This window comes from Scaptodrosophila lebanonensis, unplaced genomic scaffold (genome assembly GCF_003285725.1).
Source record: "Scaptodrosophila lebanonensis strain 11010-0011.00,11010-0021.00 unplaced genomic scaffold, SlebRS2 tig00001412-arrow-pilon, whole genome shotgun sequence".
In the NCBI taxonomy this organism is placed as follows: Eukaryota; Metazoa; Arthropoda; class Insecta; order Diptera; family Drosophilidae; genus Scaptodrosophila; species Scaptodrosophila lebanonensis.
Window position 1 is genome coordinate 6,153,851 of NW_022060739.1, and position 17,718 is coordinate 6,171,568.

The following is a 17,718-nucleotide window of genomic DNA, read 5'->3' on the forward strand; positions in this document are numbered from 1 at the left end:
TGGGTGAGTCGCAATCACACTTTGGGGCCAAATTAGCTCAGACAGTTGGCGCTTGCTCAACACTTGTCGTCGTGGCTTTATCAACTCCCACGACCTTCATCTGCAACTCACGTGTCTGGCCAAAGCTACACATACAGATACAGATACAAATACAGATAGAGATACAGATACAATTGCATCTGCCAGTATGTATGTCTGTGATGTGGCATGCAGCCAGATAGCTACATATCTACCCCAGTTTTTTCTTTATTTTGGGGTCACTTGTCGGCGACGCCGCGGCCGTCTGGCGCTTCCGTTGCTGATTTTTCGCTTTCAAAGCTTCGCCACTTCCGCCTCATCAGCGAATCAGTCGAGATGGAGTCGTCGTCGCAGTGTCGCCACTTGTCGCGCATTGTTTTTGCAACCTCTTGAGCCACACCGCAGCCTTGGAAGCCACACATACATGCACATACACACACACACACACATACACATACGATATTTTGCTGGATGCAGTTAAACGAAAAGCCATGCAACAGCCACTAAGTAAAGTGTTTTCTGTTTACACTTATTTTCGTCTAAATTTGCATTTGAGTTTATTGTTTTATATGTTTTCTCTTCCTTCTCCTTTATTCTCTTCGTGCTTCCTCTCCTTGTCCCTCTCTGTTGCCATATCAATATGTACTCTATCTATATTTTGTTTTTTGAATACTTCCTCAATAACATACTGTGGTCTCTTTGTGAAAAAAAGTTGATTGAATAGAAGGCAAAGTTTTTGTAATTGAGGTTCTAAAATGAAACGATAGTGCAGACACCATTTCAGAATACAAAACTGGCCTTTGAAAAATATCGATATATTCTACAAAAAAAAAATAAAATAAAAATAAACATGAAATATATATAAAAATAAAAATATAGAACAGTATTAAATGTCATATATAGCATAGAAAAGTTTTAAAAATAAATTAATAATTATGGGAATTGAAGTTACTTTCAAATTTATATACAGAACAACATAAGTAAAGAAAGTTAAGTAAGTAAACGTTTTTGGACATGTAAGAGCATGAATAATTTTAGCTTTGGACTTAAAAGTATTGCAGCTTGTACTCATAGTCCAATTACTCGACTTGCTGAAAATAAAAGTTATTCAGAACTAAAAAAAATGCATTCTAAGAGTATTTTAAAGCAATTTTTTCCCTACATCTCGAATTTCGCATTTAACTTAATTGTAATTAATACTTACTACTATTATTTTTATTTTGTAATTGTAAATCAATATCGCGTTTGATTCCGATATCAATGAGTTTGTTTTACAGCTCCGACTATCAACAGGTTTTCAATAATTACAGTATTGGATCCTAATGCTACATACATGAATGCTACGAAAAGCATATTAGAAAGCGAACTACAAATCTATCAGCAAACTGCTTTATTTGTAGAGTGTTTGTTGCTTATTACTTTTAAACTAAAACTCAACTTTTTTGTGTTCATTTTATTTCCCCTATCTAGCCTTAAGATCACACTATAAAAATAAGTTCACTTTATCAATAAATGTTTAAATTTTACAGATTGTTGCTTGGAGGAAAATAATTTGCACACAAGTTCGTAGAATTCCAAAAAGCAGATTGTAGTAGATTAAAGAACCTTCGTTTGGAATTAATTTCATTTAAAAACTCAACTAACTGATGTACAACCATAACTGATGCTTAAAAAGTTTCCTCTTCAAGTAATTTCTTTCGAATGGTGCAGTTTCATTCATAAATATGCTTTGCGGGCTTATATTTAATATTATACTTAACATCTTAAGTGTCAAATTTAAAAGTAAAATTCAAAAGTAATTCAAGAAACAATCGCCGAGCGTCCTTTTTACATTTCTCTCTCCCATGTTATTGTAGTCTTTCCTAATCGAGACTACATCCACTGTCTCCCGCATGTATGTTTGGTAAATACTTGTTATGAACATGTCTAGAAATATCATTATTTCTTTCTTGAACTTGCCCCACTGTGCCGCATACATATGTATGTACAAGCCTTTGCACAATTCATGAAGTTTTGCGCCGCCTGTTTGCTTTTGGTTTTCCACTTGCTGCCTTCCTTTTACGTTTTGTTGCAATTTATTCACTGACCTGTTTTCAGCTTTTTCCGCTTTGGCTTTTTCGGTGGCTGACCGGCCAGCTAGTCAGCTTGGCCAGCTTGGCCAGCTTGGCTAGCTTGCCGGCCGGCCGGTTGCCGGCGTGGCAACTCGGAAGCAGCAAACTGGGAGCTCGATGGACGCACAACAAAATGGGCAGCGCTTTCTGTTTATTGCAACCTGCCGCTGCCATCGTCGTTGCCGCAGTTGCCGTCTCTAATTAATTTTTTCGCTCATTTTTTAAGTGTTGTGTCATTTCACGAGAAAATGAAATAAAACTAAACCAAAATCATAAAAAAGGCACCTCGCAATGAATTGCATTTCCTGCTCTGGCTCGTGCTTCCCTCATTATTTGTATTTGTATTTGTATTTTCAATTTGAATATTTAAAATATCGCTCGACTGCATTTAAGCTTTTTATGTTAATGCACTTTGGCAAGCACATTATTTAATGTGTCAGTCGCATTTATGTCCCTGTCGGCGACACATTTAATTTATCATCGATTCGCCTTTTTTAATTGGCGCACATATTTATAAAAATATACAAACATACTATATACATACTTGTATGTATGTATGTATATAGCACAACTTTTGTGGCTTATAGAAATGTGCTCGCTTTTGTGTTGGTTTTGGCTATTTGTTTAAATGCTCGTAGTATTTATAGCGCTGCAATAAATATAGAGGTTGTTGTGTCTCTTGTGCCTTGCCGCGAGTTTTAAATGAGTGCCTGAAACTGACTCCACTTGTTTAATTGCTTTGAATTGTATAAAATTTATATAAAACACTCTTCAACTTCAGCTAGGAAGTGCAATACATCGGATAAATGACACCAAATCTTGAAAAATCTAATGAAATGATTCCTATTTTGAGAGCGTACTGATTCTAAGAGGAAATAAATTGGGAGTATTAGCATTTGTAATTGATTAGAGGACATTAAATAAGACATTAACAATTGCGATTTGACTGCTCGAATGGGAGACCTTAATGACATCCAAGGGCGATTCCAAATTCAGAATAAGAGAGAGAGAGAGAGAAGGTCAAGAGGGGACTTAAGCCGCTTGGCGAAAGCGACATACAAAAAGAATGCAAGCAAAGCCTTTGAATTGATTAATTTAGGAACTGATGCATTAAATATATATATATAGTATATATGTCCATCTGATACAGCCATTATGCATACGTGTGTTTGTTAAACTTTAATTAAATGAAATTAAATGTGTTAAAAATAGTGTCGAATACGTCTTAAGTAACACAATTGTTTAAAGCATTGGCTAGCCGCTATGAAGTACTGTCGATAATAATTATGTTGAGAATTTAAATGCCTTGAAAACAGTTTCAAAATAGTTTGTGATAAGATGGATTTAATTTTTCAAAGACGATTGTAAACTTACCAAAAAAGCGGGAAAAAAAATTCTATAATAGCTGGCAATGTGCAAAACGTTATATACATATCTGACTGACTTAAAAATGTATCAAAAATATTATTTATTTATTTTTTTTTTATTCCATTTTGGTGATTGTTATTAATTAGCTCTTACTACACTTTAAAATGTATCCCTATGAGTGCCTCCAAAAATGTGCTATCTTATGATGGCAAGTTTTCTATCTGTTTCCGGCAATATCACAGATCTATTCAAATATAATTTTGTCTAGAAATATTAGGTCCCATACGAGAAAGAGAATACACACTTTTTAGTAGCCACTACTCTTACACAAAAATGTATGTATTTTTCATGAAGTTTGAGAAATTATGCTTTGAAATGCTTATAAATTAGTAACTGTTCGATTTGTTTCGAATTGTTGAAGCTAACTCGTTAAAGGTAAGCGGCTGAAGTTTAATTTAATTATGCAACTGTTACCTAATTTTGAACAATTTTTCATACACCCCGTATATGTATTTTCGCCATAAATTCGTTTAATTAGTCATGCATTTATCTTCGGTTGCATATTTTCTTCACTCGCTTGCTTCCTATTTGACGCCTCGTTATAATAAAAGAGAATTCGAAGTCTGCTTAAGTCACATTAAAATTTGCTGCTTTATAACCTTAGCAGAGCCGTTCATACTCGCATATAAATTTGTCTCAGCTATTAAAGTTTAATTAAAATTTGGCGAAGATGTTGTGTCGGACACGTTCGGCAGCCAAAAATCTGTAATTATAATTACAGCCATTTAATGAACGTCATCATTATTAAAATTAATTTTATGGCGCAAAGTTGCCGGCACGTTTTTGTTGCTGTTGTTGTTGCTGCTTGTTTTTGGCCAACCATTTGCCAATGGCCAGGCAAAATGATGAGGAGCTGTCGCTGCTGCAATTAATGATGCACACAGCAACTGTTGTGGCAGCAACAACACACCGTGAGCCACTTGTTCGGTTCAAGACATAACTGCAGTTCCTTAGCATTCTTTGCTGCCCCTCGTCCAGAGTTTGCTTGGCTTTGCTTTGCTTTAAGTTTGCTTGCGGCTTCAAAAGTGAATTGAGTCATTTAGCAAATTGAAATGATTTTACATATTTCTGAGTGAAACCAACTTCAAATGCATTTAACAGCTGCCAAATGCACTGCCAGCTCTCGAGCTCTCAAGCCACTCATGGAGAGCTATGCGCTCTGGAATTTATGAGACATCGTCAACATTTTGGGGTAGAACTTAGACCCCATTATGCTACGTGCCTCTTCATACAGCCGAGGCACTTTGTATTTAAAGGATCATGGCGCCGCATGCCAACTCAAAATGCCAAGCAGCTGCAATTTCGTAAGCTCCTCACCTTACCTCAGCTCGGCTCGGCTCGGCTCGGCTCTACTCTGCCCTGCTCTGCTCTTCTCTGCTCACCGAAGCAGTTCCTTTGCAGCATGTCCTGAGCGCTTACAATATCGCCCAAACAGTGGAGCGCATGGCACGCATATGAACGAAACGAATGAATATGTGCATATTTGAGAATGTTACATGCACACACACACACACAAATCCCATTTGTCACGCTTGCAACTTACAGTCAAGGAAAGGCATTGTGGGGGGGCGGGAGGAATTTGGAAGGTAGTTGGGGCCCGAATGGTTGCCTCACTGGCTGCTTGGTTGGCTGGCTGGTTGGTTTGTCAGTCTCCATTGACCCGGAAACGTATGCGCCACCTGAGGGAGTTACCAAAGTTTTCAGCGCACGTTTAAACACAGACAAGTACAGCGGAACTTGCTTAACTGGGATAACAATATTATGCATGGCTAGGAAAAGGCAGCTTAATGGTAAGTGTGTGAGAAGAATAAATTCAAAGTCGCTGTTGTTTTTCACAAAATCCTTCATTTCATGCGATTTAGTGGATAAAAGTATTATAAAGAACTATATGAGTAACATAGAAGAATTGTGTTTGAAGATATTTAATATGTAATATAAATTGTTTTTTTTTTATTTAGATGAAAACTTAATTATAATTGTAGTAGTTATTGGTTGCTATTTAGAGCAATAAATAAATAAAGTAAATACTTTGAGAACGTAAGAAGAAAGTAGCACTAGAAGACAAACACTAATCGAATGATAAATTGGCATTACTAGTAAGAACCATTTAATCAGTTATTAATTGAACTCTCAAAACCTTTGAATGGAAATCATTCTTTATAGTAAAATAAGTGGTGATTTAAATTTGACAAATCACTGTTGAAATGTGATTATCTGATTCTTTTTATAATATATTCTTGTTATAATATATTATTATTATTATGTTTATAATATTTTTTGCACCATACATTATTAAAACAAAGAGACTTGTGTCTCACATAGCTCTCAGTCACTAATAGATAGTTCATCATAACAAACACACAAAGAATTTGGAAATGCGCCTCTCTAGTATATAAGTATTATTCTTTGCTACTACTTTACCACTATTTTACTACTTGCTTACTATTACTGTAGAATTGACTATAAAATGTTAATAATTGTCTATCGTTAGCTTTGGTTAACAATTCTCAGAATTGCGAGAGAGCCTCGATTTAATTTAATTTGTGTCTTTCGGAGAATTCAGTCGCCTAATAAAGAGGCAACTCCACGATTTCTACTGTATAGTACACTTAAATAGCTTTGTACACTCTAAATGTGTGTATGTGTGAGTGTGTGTGTATGTGTGTAAGTGTTTGTTATTCGCTGTACGCCTGTAAAATCTAATTTAAATGCAAACGCAAATGTCAAAATTGTAAAATTAAAAATCACATCAACTCCGGCGGCGGCGGCGGCGGCGGCGGCAGACTGAACGCCAATACGCCGACTCTGGCACTATCAGCCACTCTACTACAAGTATATACAAATATGACCTATAGATGTATGTTTGTGTGTGTGTGTACGAGTATTTGCTACAAATGGCATATGTCGTCTACGTATACGCAATATCTCTCTCTAACTGTCACATTACGTATACGCACACGCAATCAATAGCAGTCAGTCATCAAATACGGCTGCTGCTGCTGCTGCTGTCGTTGTTGTTGTTGTTGTTCTGATTATTGTTGTTGCCATATTGGCTGAAAGAAAACACGCTCACATGGGGGACTTTGTTGCTGGCCTGTCAGAAGTGTGACGATCGAAAAATAGAAACTTGTGACATTATTGCCAGACAAATTTAATGGCACAACTCTTCGCACAGCCCTCGCTGCAAGCACCACCATTTTGGTTTGGTTTTTAAATTACAAATTTCTCGCATTTTATCAACAAAATAAAATTTCGTCTGCTGACAAATCGTACGAAATTTTATGGCCACATGTCCCCATAAATGCGAATTCATACATACAAAGTAATATGATTTCATAATAATTCGAGAAGCCCAGCCATAAATAAGTGAGCACTGAACAGTGAGCATAAGAGCTGTAAGTATTATTTACGAGCTGCCTTAACCAATCTGATATTCATTTATAAGCTGACAGCTGCTTAAAGTTGATAAAAAATAAAAATAAATGAAAAACAGTATAATTTATTTTGTGTGTATTTCCGAACGAGAGAATTTTTCATTTCATTAAAATTGCAGTGCGAAAAGTTTCATTTACATGCCATGTTGCATTTGATTTTTAATTTGCATACACTTACCCACACACACACACGCACACGTGTATGTGTACGAGTAGAAGTGAGTTCATGTGTGTTTTTGTGTCTCTGCCGGTACGCAACTTTTATTTTAATTTATTCCACGTTATCAGGCAGCAGCAGCAGAAACTAACTCCAAACGTTTCGGCAGCCACGAGGTTAGTAGGCTACACACACACACACACACACACGCACCGTCAGACTTTTGGCCCCAAGAAGCCAAAAACGGAAACGGAAATATGCGCAATTTTTCAACAAGAAGACAATGTCTGTCAAAAAAGAAAAAACCTCAGAAATCTCTCACAGCACTTTGTCGTCATTCGCATTTCTTCAGCTCTTTCTTCCACATCCGAGGCAAATTGTTAAAGTTTCGGATTGTTCGAGTTTGTCTTTGTCTTGAGTGCGTTTTCAATATTAAATGGCATTTGTCCGAAACTTGCCATAATTATGCGTAACTGCAGCTGCCAGATGCGAGTTCGCCAAATTAAATGGCGACAAATGCTAATTTTTGGGTCAATTTAACAAATTGAAGTGTGCGTGTCAAGAACAATTATTAAGCAAATTGATATAAATGTAATATGCGTGTCTCTGTCAGTTATGATTAAAGTAACGTTTTCAAATGATTACTACTTCTGGGTAGTTTCTGACGTATAGATTTTGAAAGTTGTCTGCTTGACGCGTTTGCTTCAATGAGGTGTTTCGCGATGTTGCACAACAGTTTCTGCGTAAGTATGGATATAGCATGTGTCCATCAGTTTATATCCGAGACGATGGCACTGTCAAAACAATGAACTGAAGGGGTAGAGTCGGCTCCAAGGAAAGGAAATGCAGTTCCATGTAGAGGTACGGTAATGGCGTAAGCTTTTTGGACAGCATTGGGATTCTTTTTATAGATTATTTTACTTAATACTCAGGCGAGAATTATGCAATGAAAACAAAATTTGTACATAAAGAAATTTTAATGGAACAATCAGATGTCTGCTCAGAACATAACATATATTTCACATAAATATTTTTATACCCTGTACCCAAAAGGGTACAAGGGTATATTAGTTTTGTGCGAGTGCACATGGAACACACAGAAGGAGGCTTGGTAGACCCCACAAAGTATATATATTCTTGATCAGCATGACAAGCCGAGTCGATATAGCCATGTCCGTCTGTCCGTCTGTCCGTCTGTCTGTCCGTCTGTCCGTCTGTCTGTCTGTATGAACGCAAGGATCTCCGAAAGTATAGGAGCTAGAATAACCAAACTTGGTATACAGATTCTCCTGAGACCGAGAAAGGACGAGTTTGTTCATTTTTTCTGATCCACCCCCCCACTCCCCCCCTATTAACGATTTTCTATAACTTCCGTAATTCTTGGAATTTTGAACTAAAATTTGGTAGTCACATTAGGTTAGTTATTATATAACCGTATACCAAGTCTCATTATGATAGAATGATCGGAAAGAAAGTTATAGCCATATAACCAGGCCCAATGCACACATACATACATATGTACAAGTACACAAACACGCATAAGGCACGATTCTGATGTAAATGTAAATGTATGTATGCATGCATGGAATATTTTATATTTAATTTAGTTAATTAATTAAATTAATTTAGTTAATTAATTAAATTTAATTAATTAATTAATTTAATTACTTTTTTGTGGGGTGGTACAGGGTATTTAAGAGTTGAGCCTGCTCGACTTTAGCATTCCTTTCTTGTTTTTAAATTAAAAGTTCCCCAGTAATAAAAAATGTACTTCTATTTATAAAAAAGTATAGAATATTTTACTTAATACTCAGGCGAGAATCATGCAAATTTAATGCAAGATTTGAGTAATGAAATCCAAGTGAATCAAACTTAAATAAATTATAATGGAGCAATCAGATGTCTGCACAGCATATATCTTGCTTATTTTGTATTCACATAAATATTTATTTCTTAAAATTAAAAGTTATCCAATAATAAAAAATTTACTTCTATTTCAATTACGAAATCAACTTGTAGTATATTTTTATATCTGTATAAAATATAGAATTTGTTGCATTATTATTTTTAATATAATAATAGGTCATAATAGGTAACGGAGAGAAGACAAGGAAATGAGATTTTTCTACTTAAGCAAAAACTATATCAGTATTACTAACACCAATGTAAGGCATAATAATATGTAATATGTTTTGTAATAATTGTATTAGAAGATATCGACAGCTCCACTTATTGATTTCTTAAATAAATAAATAATTAAAAAATAAATAAATAAATAAATAAATAAATACTTACACGTGAACTTTAACGACTTTGTATCTCGACGGTCCACCGAAATAATCTAGCCTAGACTAATAAGCATGATGGCTATTTCTGCCATTAGGTCGAATAATTTTCTGCTCTTCTAGACTATTCCTATTCGCATTCTAAATGATCACACGGTCTTAATCCGTTGCACACAATCAATATCGACCAAACGGGTGAAAGGTACTCATTTATTTAATGAAAACTATTATAATTCTATGGCCAGCATTTGTATAGTTTTCAGCTTGGAGGAGAGTTCTGCTGCTGTTGAACGAACAAAAGTTTCGTTTTAATAAATACGGGCTTGCTTATTCTGTTAGCCAATTCCATTTAACCACAACAAGTTACCAATTTCTCCACCGCACTGTCTGTTTAAAACTATTACGGCTCAATTACTGAATCAATTGTGTCAATATGTAAACATAAAACTTTCAACTAATGGGCAAATCAATTTCACGAAATTCATAAGCACAATGCACATAATTTCCGAAGCAGCGATACCCACTCAAGCACAAATACAAACACAAACACTCACACACACAGACACAGACACAGACACACAGACATAGACACTGGCAGAGTCAGACACAAACATATGCGGCGAATTGCACAAACAATGGCAGCTTCAATCGCGCAATCGCTTCAATCGCTTGAGCTTCCCAGCCTCAGCATTATATGCCGTTTACAATGATAGGTTGAAGTCGTAAAGCAAAGAGTCAAGTAAACGACTGTGCCGACGCGTCGCTTGACTTTTGCTGCCATTCTCCCCTTCCCTGCCCCTGCCACGGCCCCTGCTGATGCTGATGCCGATGCCGATGCCGCCACCCTATTTGACTTTGACTTTAGGCGGCAAGAGGCAAGTTTTGGCTTCTTGGTAAAACAAAAGCGGCAACAATCACAGCGTCGATTATGGCGAACGCAAGAACAATGGCTAACAATAAATGGCAAAAGCGCAATAGCATTAACCGTTAGACGGCGCAGCACGCACGCACACACACACACAGCTTGGCAGCTTATATAGTAGGTATGTATGTGTGAGTGTGTGTTGGCTTGTGTGTAAAATTTCATGCCAAAAATGCGGCAGCTGACCCAATTCTCGCGCATACAACTCTTCCGCACTCATTCATACACATGCATATTCTCGTACACACACACACACACAAACACACACATCACTTACATACATATAAGCACACTCACACACATTCGCCCTCATACATACATACAAGTATAAATACACTTGCAGGCATGAGCCTCTTTGACCAAATTCAATCGACTGCGTCATCGGCAACATCAGCAAGTTGGTCGTTGGTCGTTGCTTCTGCCGTATTTGGCGCGTGGCTTCAATGTTTACCAACACACACACACACACACACACACACTCACATACACACACACGCACACACATACAGCACACATACAAGTCTGAGCGTTGTATGTTGGTCTAACTCTTAAGCACCCAAGTACTTATCTGTGCGTGTGGTTATTCATGATACAGGCATGTCTCAGAGTATGGGGAAGTTCACGAAAGTGGCAGTTTTTTGGCTAAAATTACATTAAAGAGAGTATTGAAAATGTCATTAAATATGATACCTAAAAAGCTTAAGCAAATTTATAAAATACAGCACTTACATAAGTTAGTCCTTAAATAAACTTGAGTATTGTGATACTTAACTCTCTAGAAAAACTAAATTCGTTTGGGAATGCGTCTATTGGCAAATAAAACATTTTTAATTTCTAGGAAAATTTTTAGAAAATAACAAGCATTTTCGTAATTTAAAATAAATAAAATATAAAGCGTTATTTTTCAACAGAACATTTTTCTTCTGTTTATGCAAATTTATAAAATACAGCACTTACTTATGATAGTCATAAAATAAACTTGAGTATTGGAACAATGTGATACTTAACAGGCCTTACTCTGTAGAAAAACTAAATGCATTTCTATGGGCAAATAAATAATTTTTGATTTCTAGGAAAATTTGTAGAAAATTACAAGCATTTTGAAATTTAAAATAAATAAAGTGGACAGTGTTGTTTTCAAACAGCACATTTTTCTGAAATCGAAATTTCAAATATATTTAATTCGAATGATTTTAAATGTTATACAATCGCATTTGAAATAGAACATAATTCAAAATTTGAATTGGCAAATTTTACAGAAAATTCTAATATTATTTGACCTTGCTGGACAAACATCTGAATATGCAAGGAAATCAGTGTCATTCTATTGATTATCAATTAAAAATTGAACATACATTTAAGCCTACAATATTTTTACCGAAAGCTGATAATTCTTAATAAGTATATACACATTTCCTAATATAATACCGTCTTCTAAATTAGCAATAATCTGAATGGTACTTACGATAGCATTTATTAAGACTGTCAGCGTGCATCGACAGCGGCCTTATATGCAACATAAATTATGTACTGTATGAGATAAAATATTTATAGGTGTGCAGATATATTCAAATAGCCAAATAAATACCCTAAGCTTATGGGGGATAAATAATCAAATCTATACCCTCCATTTCATAGACCGTTTATTCATTCAACACAAATGGGTAAGAGGGAGAATTCATTACAACTTTTTTCTAATTTAAACATTCAACTACTCACGAAAGTGTGAATTAGATTTCAGGCTCAGAATCTTAGCCTATAGTCAAGCTTTACTGTCTAACTGTGTGTGCGTGTTTGTGGCGAACCACTGACGTAATTTCTTGAGCGCCTGTAAATGCATTTCTGACCATAGACGATAGACGCTTGGCTAGCAGCGAGCTGGAAACTCGGCCTGGGCCTCCAACTTTGTGCAAATGTTTATTGCTATGTCCACCCATATAAGTGTGTGTGTGTGTGTGTGTATGTGTGTGTGTCTGAGTGCATGTATGTCGTTTTCCAATTGAATTTCCAATTCTGTTCGGGCTTATTTGATTTTTCTTAGCTGTGTTTTATTCCCGCTGCGTTTGTTTGCTGCAACTTTTCCAATTGCTGGCTACTTGGGGCTTCGCTTCCTCCACATCCTTCACATCCTCCTCAGTATCCCCATTCTCCCCGCCATTCTCATTACCAACAGCAACAATATTTACAGCAGCAATCGTGCTTTCCTGCTGCTTTAAGTTTTAACTTAATTTGCGCTCTACTTGCCAATTTAATTAGCTATTAAAAATGGCCTCAACTGTTTCCTTGGAGAGTTTTCCACACACACACACACACACACACACACATACACAATACTCTTATGCTTGCAGAGCCGGGCCGGAAAATTACAACGTTGCGCATGGAATTTCATAAAAAAAATTGCGTGCTGCTCTTCTTATTTTTATTATTCAATTTCTCAATTTTATCATTTATGCCAAGCTGGGCGCGTGGCTGACGGATGGGAAGGGATGGGGAGGGGGGAGCGTGGATTTTACGCAGATTTTTCGAATATTTATGCCTGTATGTAAGCATTAAGCGACTGCTTCTTCATCTCGCTCGCTATAGCTGCCATCGCTGCCATTGTTGTTGCTGCCACTTAACACCTTTTGGCAGCAGCTGCGTCGACTGTCGACTGCCACACACCCAGGCCAGAAAGCAACAACCAGCAGCCAGCGCGAAAATGTTAATAAATACCGGCCGCTCGCACGCCTGCCCATCAGTCTCCAGCACTCGCTTCCCCCACCAGCATTCTGCCCCGCCCCGCCCCACCCAGTTCGGTTCTGGCTGTCAGCAGACTTGATCTGCACATCCCAGAAAGCACACAAGCACTTTAAGTTGCCATCTCTGGGCCTTTTCTTGCGAGACTCTCGCCTCGCCTTCTGCTAAAAGTATTAAAAACTTTTTAAGGCCATTTACATGGCTTTAAGTGCCAACAGAAACAGAAACAGCACAGAGAAGAGAGCAGAGCAGCGAATTTTTAAACAATATTTTCTTAGCTTTGTTTATTCAAAAATATTGCAAAACACACAGCTTACAATGTTGATATCAATAATCCAATTTTGCTCTTGAAGTGTGAAGTTTGCTGTTGCTTTTTTTGTGCGAGACACAATCTAAATAGGCAGCTGTGACTGACAAGAGTGTGTATAGAGTATGTTGGAAAGTGTTTGTACACATATAAGAGTATGTATATATAGCTTGTAAGACGGACCATTGACTTTTCTTATGGCACAAATAATGGAGAACCTTGTGTATCAAGCATGGTGGATTGAAATAAACACTAACATAAACTTTCTTCGGGTTAGGAAAGCTCTATGGGGAAAACCTATACGGTGCTTGCAGTTGTTAAACTTTCCGCGAATTGTGGAATCTGTCAAACCCTCTTTTAGATGTCAAATATGTTTTAAAATATCAAATATAAATATAGTTACCAGGACAAACTTATTTGGACATTTTAAGAAAATTAATATTAATAATTAATAATAAGAAAATCTCTTTATCTATGAATTGGAATTGTCCTTTGTATTTACGGATATTTGTATTTGTATTTCAAATATTTTATACCTATATACAATTTGTAGATTTCCAGTTAGGCAGCTACTAGTTTTCGGGTTTGAACTCAAACAGTAACAGAAATCTTGTTTATAAACTGTTTCAATTCCCTTCCTTCTTTGATATAAAACATATTGGTTAGGGGATAATAATATTATTTTTTGTAATCATTTTTTTTGATTTGTTGTCTCAAAAATCCGACCATCCGCTTTTCATAGTTCTCACAATTTTCGTCTACGTAAAAAAAATCAGAGCTTCTCATTTTAATGCCTTGGTTTCAATTCAGATGCGATTGCTAATTGAAACGACATGTTTGTTGTTATTTGGAATTGTAGTTTGCTTGAATTTATTTATAACAAAACCCATTTTGTACAAATAGTTATTAGGCGCAGAATGAAAATTGTGTTATGGAAACATTCTGAAATCGATCAACAGGCTCAATTTGATGGCTCACAGCGTGCTGTTTCAAGCTCATTATGTGGTATTTAAGTATTTAGCTTTGTGACTTAAACACATAAATAAATATTATATCACACATGCAATTTATTGACCCCCATTGCCGCTTATTCGAGTATAAAGAGCCACACCGCCCATCAAGAGTGGATTAGCCGCTAATTATTGTGCAATCCATTGTGAAGTATTGTAAATACAAACAAATCCCAATAAACTTAAATCCGCACTCAACGAATGAAATAATACGCATACGCCACGTGCCACGTGCCACACAAGGCTAATTATGCATGCATAGACAATACATAAAGACATATGTATGTGTGTGTGTGTGTGTGTATACACTCGCACACACACCGTTACGTAGCCGACTAAGCCATTGGCATAATGTTGAAGCACATCTGTACATGTTGGCAATAATTTCTCAAGTGCTGATTGTGATCCCACATGAATCTGCATTAAATGAGGTCCCACATTTATTTAGACATCATAACCTTGTGCTGTGATGATGATGAGGTGGTTGTGGTGGTGCGGTGGTGCGGTGGCACACCTCAAATATTTTCTAGCCATTCGTAGTCATCGCTTTGCTTGTGCGCAAGAAATTCGTCTTTAAAGCTACTTAAGACGCATTCAGTTGTTCAGTTCAGTTGCCGGCTGACAGCCCCGATCCGGCTTTGGCTCAGTTAAGCCGGCCACGCCTACTGGCAGGTGTGTCTGCCAACTCCTCATCTTCCACTCCATCTATGCGCATGTACTGTTGTTGCTGGCAGGCGCCCAAAAGAGTGACATTCGGAAATTGTGAAGCACTTAACACACTTTTGTTGCTTCTGCTGTTTTTTCTGCGGCGAATGAAAATGTTTAGTTTGCACAATTTGTCGCTGTTGTTGTACTTTTGTTTTGTTGTTGTTGTTGCTACTTTTTTTATGCAGCTTTGGCTTTTTTAGAGCTGCTTACCGGTGACCGGTCGTCGACGCTTTGTCTGACTGCTTTTAATTATTGAGTTGTGAAACGTATAATCTTTGGCAGAGTTTCGTTTCTTCTTTCTGTTTGTGTGGATGTTTATTTTTACTTTGCGATGAATATGCAAATTTGTGAACTTTTTTATGTAATTTCGGTGGAGTATTGCCACAATTCCCACAGTCTTAGTCTAATTTTTATTTTGTTCGCTCCGCCCGCTTCTCATTGAAGGCAAACATTAAAAATAAGAAATAAAAATGAAAAATGGCAAGTATAGTAGTCTTGCCTCTTTGCATTTTTCATTGCATATCCGCTGCTTGGCGCTCGGCCGCGGGTCAGCAAGATGCGAGTAGCAAGCAGCCGGGTGCTCTATTTCACTCAATTATGGCAACTGAGGGACGTTGCAGATGACGAAGACTGCTTATCATTGCAATTTTTCCGCTGAATAATTCATGTGTAAGCCGCTGCAGCCGATGCTGGAGGATGTTCGCGTACCTCCAACACATTATAAAACTCCCCCCCCCCCCCCCCCCCCCACACACACACACACACGCCACACGCGCTTGCGATTTTTCCACTTTCTTTCATTGCTGCCTCATTCTTTTGGCTCGCCCGCCACTTTTCAATTTGCAGCATAGTTCAATAGAAATTGAAAATCTCAGTAGCTGGCAAAAACGAAGCGCATACACAAAGCCCCGCAGTTCTCAGAACTGGTGCCGGCTGTTAGTAATTCAAATGAATGTTTCTTCCGAAACACGTCAAGCATTGAGGGTCCTAGCAACAGAAGAGCTAGATGCTGTCAGGGTGACCACCTTTTCATTAAGCTTTCTGTCTCCTTTGATTATCGATAGGATTTTGGAAATTGATATATCTAGAATCTGTAAAATATAGACTATGGACCATGAAAACGTTTTGTAGGTACTACAGCCTTCAGGTAGAGGTATTTAATTCTTAGATCATTTAATATGTAAAAACATTAATAACCGACTATGTTCTTTACTCTCCGGCCACTCTAAATGAAGTGTCCCATCTTTTATTATTTATCGTTTTTCTTAAACGTATCGATACAATATGTTTCTTAAGACTATCGGTTACATTGTTGTATTTTTGATTATAAGTTAATTTTGAATTTATTTACATTATTTACAAATATATATATAACAATTTATCTTTTCTTTACGAAAGCATCAATTGTTATCCCTAACAAAAATTCATCGATTTTTCATCGAATACCTAAATTTTTACAATCAGTGCACAGTACCCCTCCCAACAAAAAGGAAAAAATGAAAAAAAATTAATTAATTTTAAATTTATATTAATTAAATTATATTTCACCCTTTGGGTACAGGCTATAAAAAGCTGTTTCTAACTGGAATAAAGGGTGGGGGGGGGGGGGGGGGAGCCGAAAATGTACAGAAAAAAACGTAAAGAGAGCGGTTTGGTTTTACCAATTTATTTGTTGTAAGCTGATATTTACATTAACTCATTCAGTTCTGTGAAATATAGACCATGAAAACCTTTTGTAGCTAACACTAAAGTCCTTCAGGTCGAGCATTTAGTTATCGAATTCTTAAATCATTTAATATATATAACAACTAATCATTATTTGTTTTTGTTTTTAAATTTGCTTTTTGTTGAAAATAAAGAAACTTATAAATAATGTTTGATTAGTTTTGAAAATGTTTTGAATTTAATTTATAGTTTATAAATTTTTTGTGTTTATTTAAAAAACAAGTTAACTGCTACAATATTTAATAACATACCATTGCAGTACCCAGAAATTTAACGAAAATGAACAGTTGAGAGCTCCTTTTTTGGGACCTTCAGGGATATGCCTCGGCTTGCTCTGCACACATATTTTGTATGTGTGTATTGATGTGAGTGTGCATGGATGTGAGTGTGTGCTATAATTCAATTTTGTGTGGGAAAAAAGCTTTCATTAAAATTCAACTGCATCAGCAAGATTGTAACCAACCAACACACACAGCCAACGACAGACTGACCACATGGCCGTGCTCCTCCCCGCCAGAGTCCCCGCCATCTAAGCCGCGACCCAAACTCTCTAGGTATAGCAAATCAATTGGTAGCACGTCGCTTCCACGCCACTTTTCATGGCAAATGGCATGCAAGAATTTAATTAATTTTCTGCAATATTATTTCATATCATATATAGTATATAAAAGTATTTGTATTTTTAGAGCATAAGCTTTCCTCATGCACAATTTATTTTTGATTTGCTTAATGGCATGAATGGATGGCCATTCATATGCACTCATTCATTCATTCATTCATATGAATGGCAGATGCAGCTGCCTGAAAATGGAGGAAGCAAGAAATTGCCAAAAATACAAATTATTTTTACACTTACGACTTAGTACACATGTAGTTA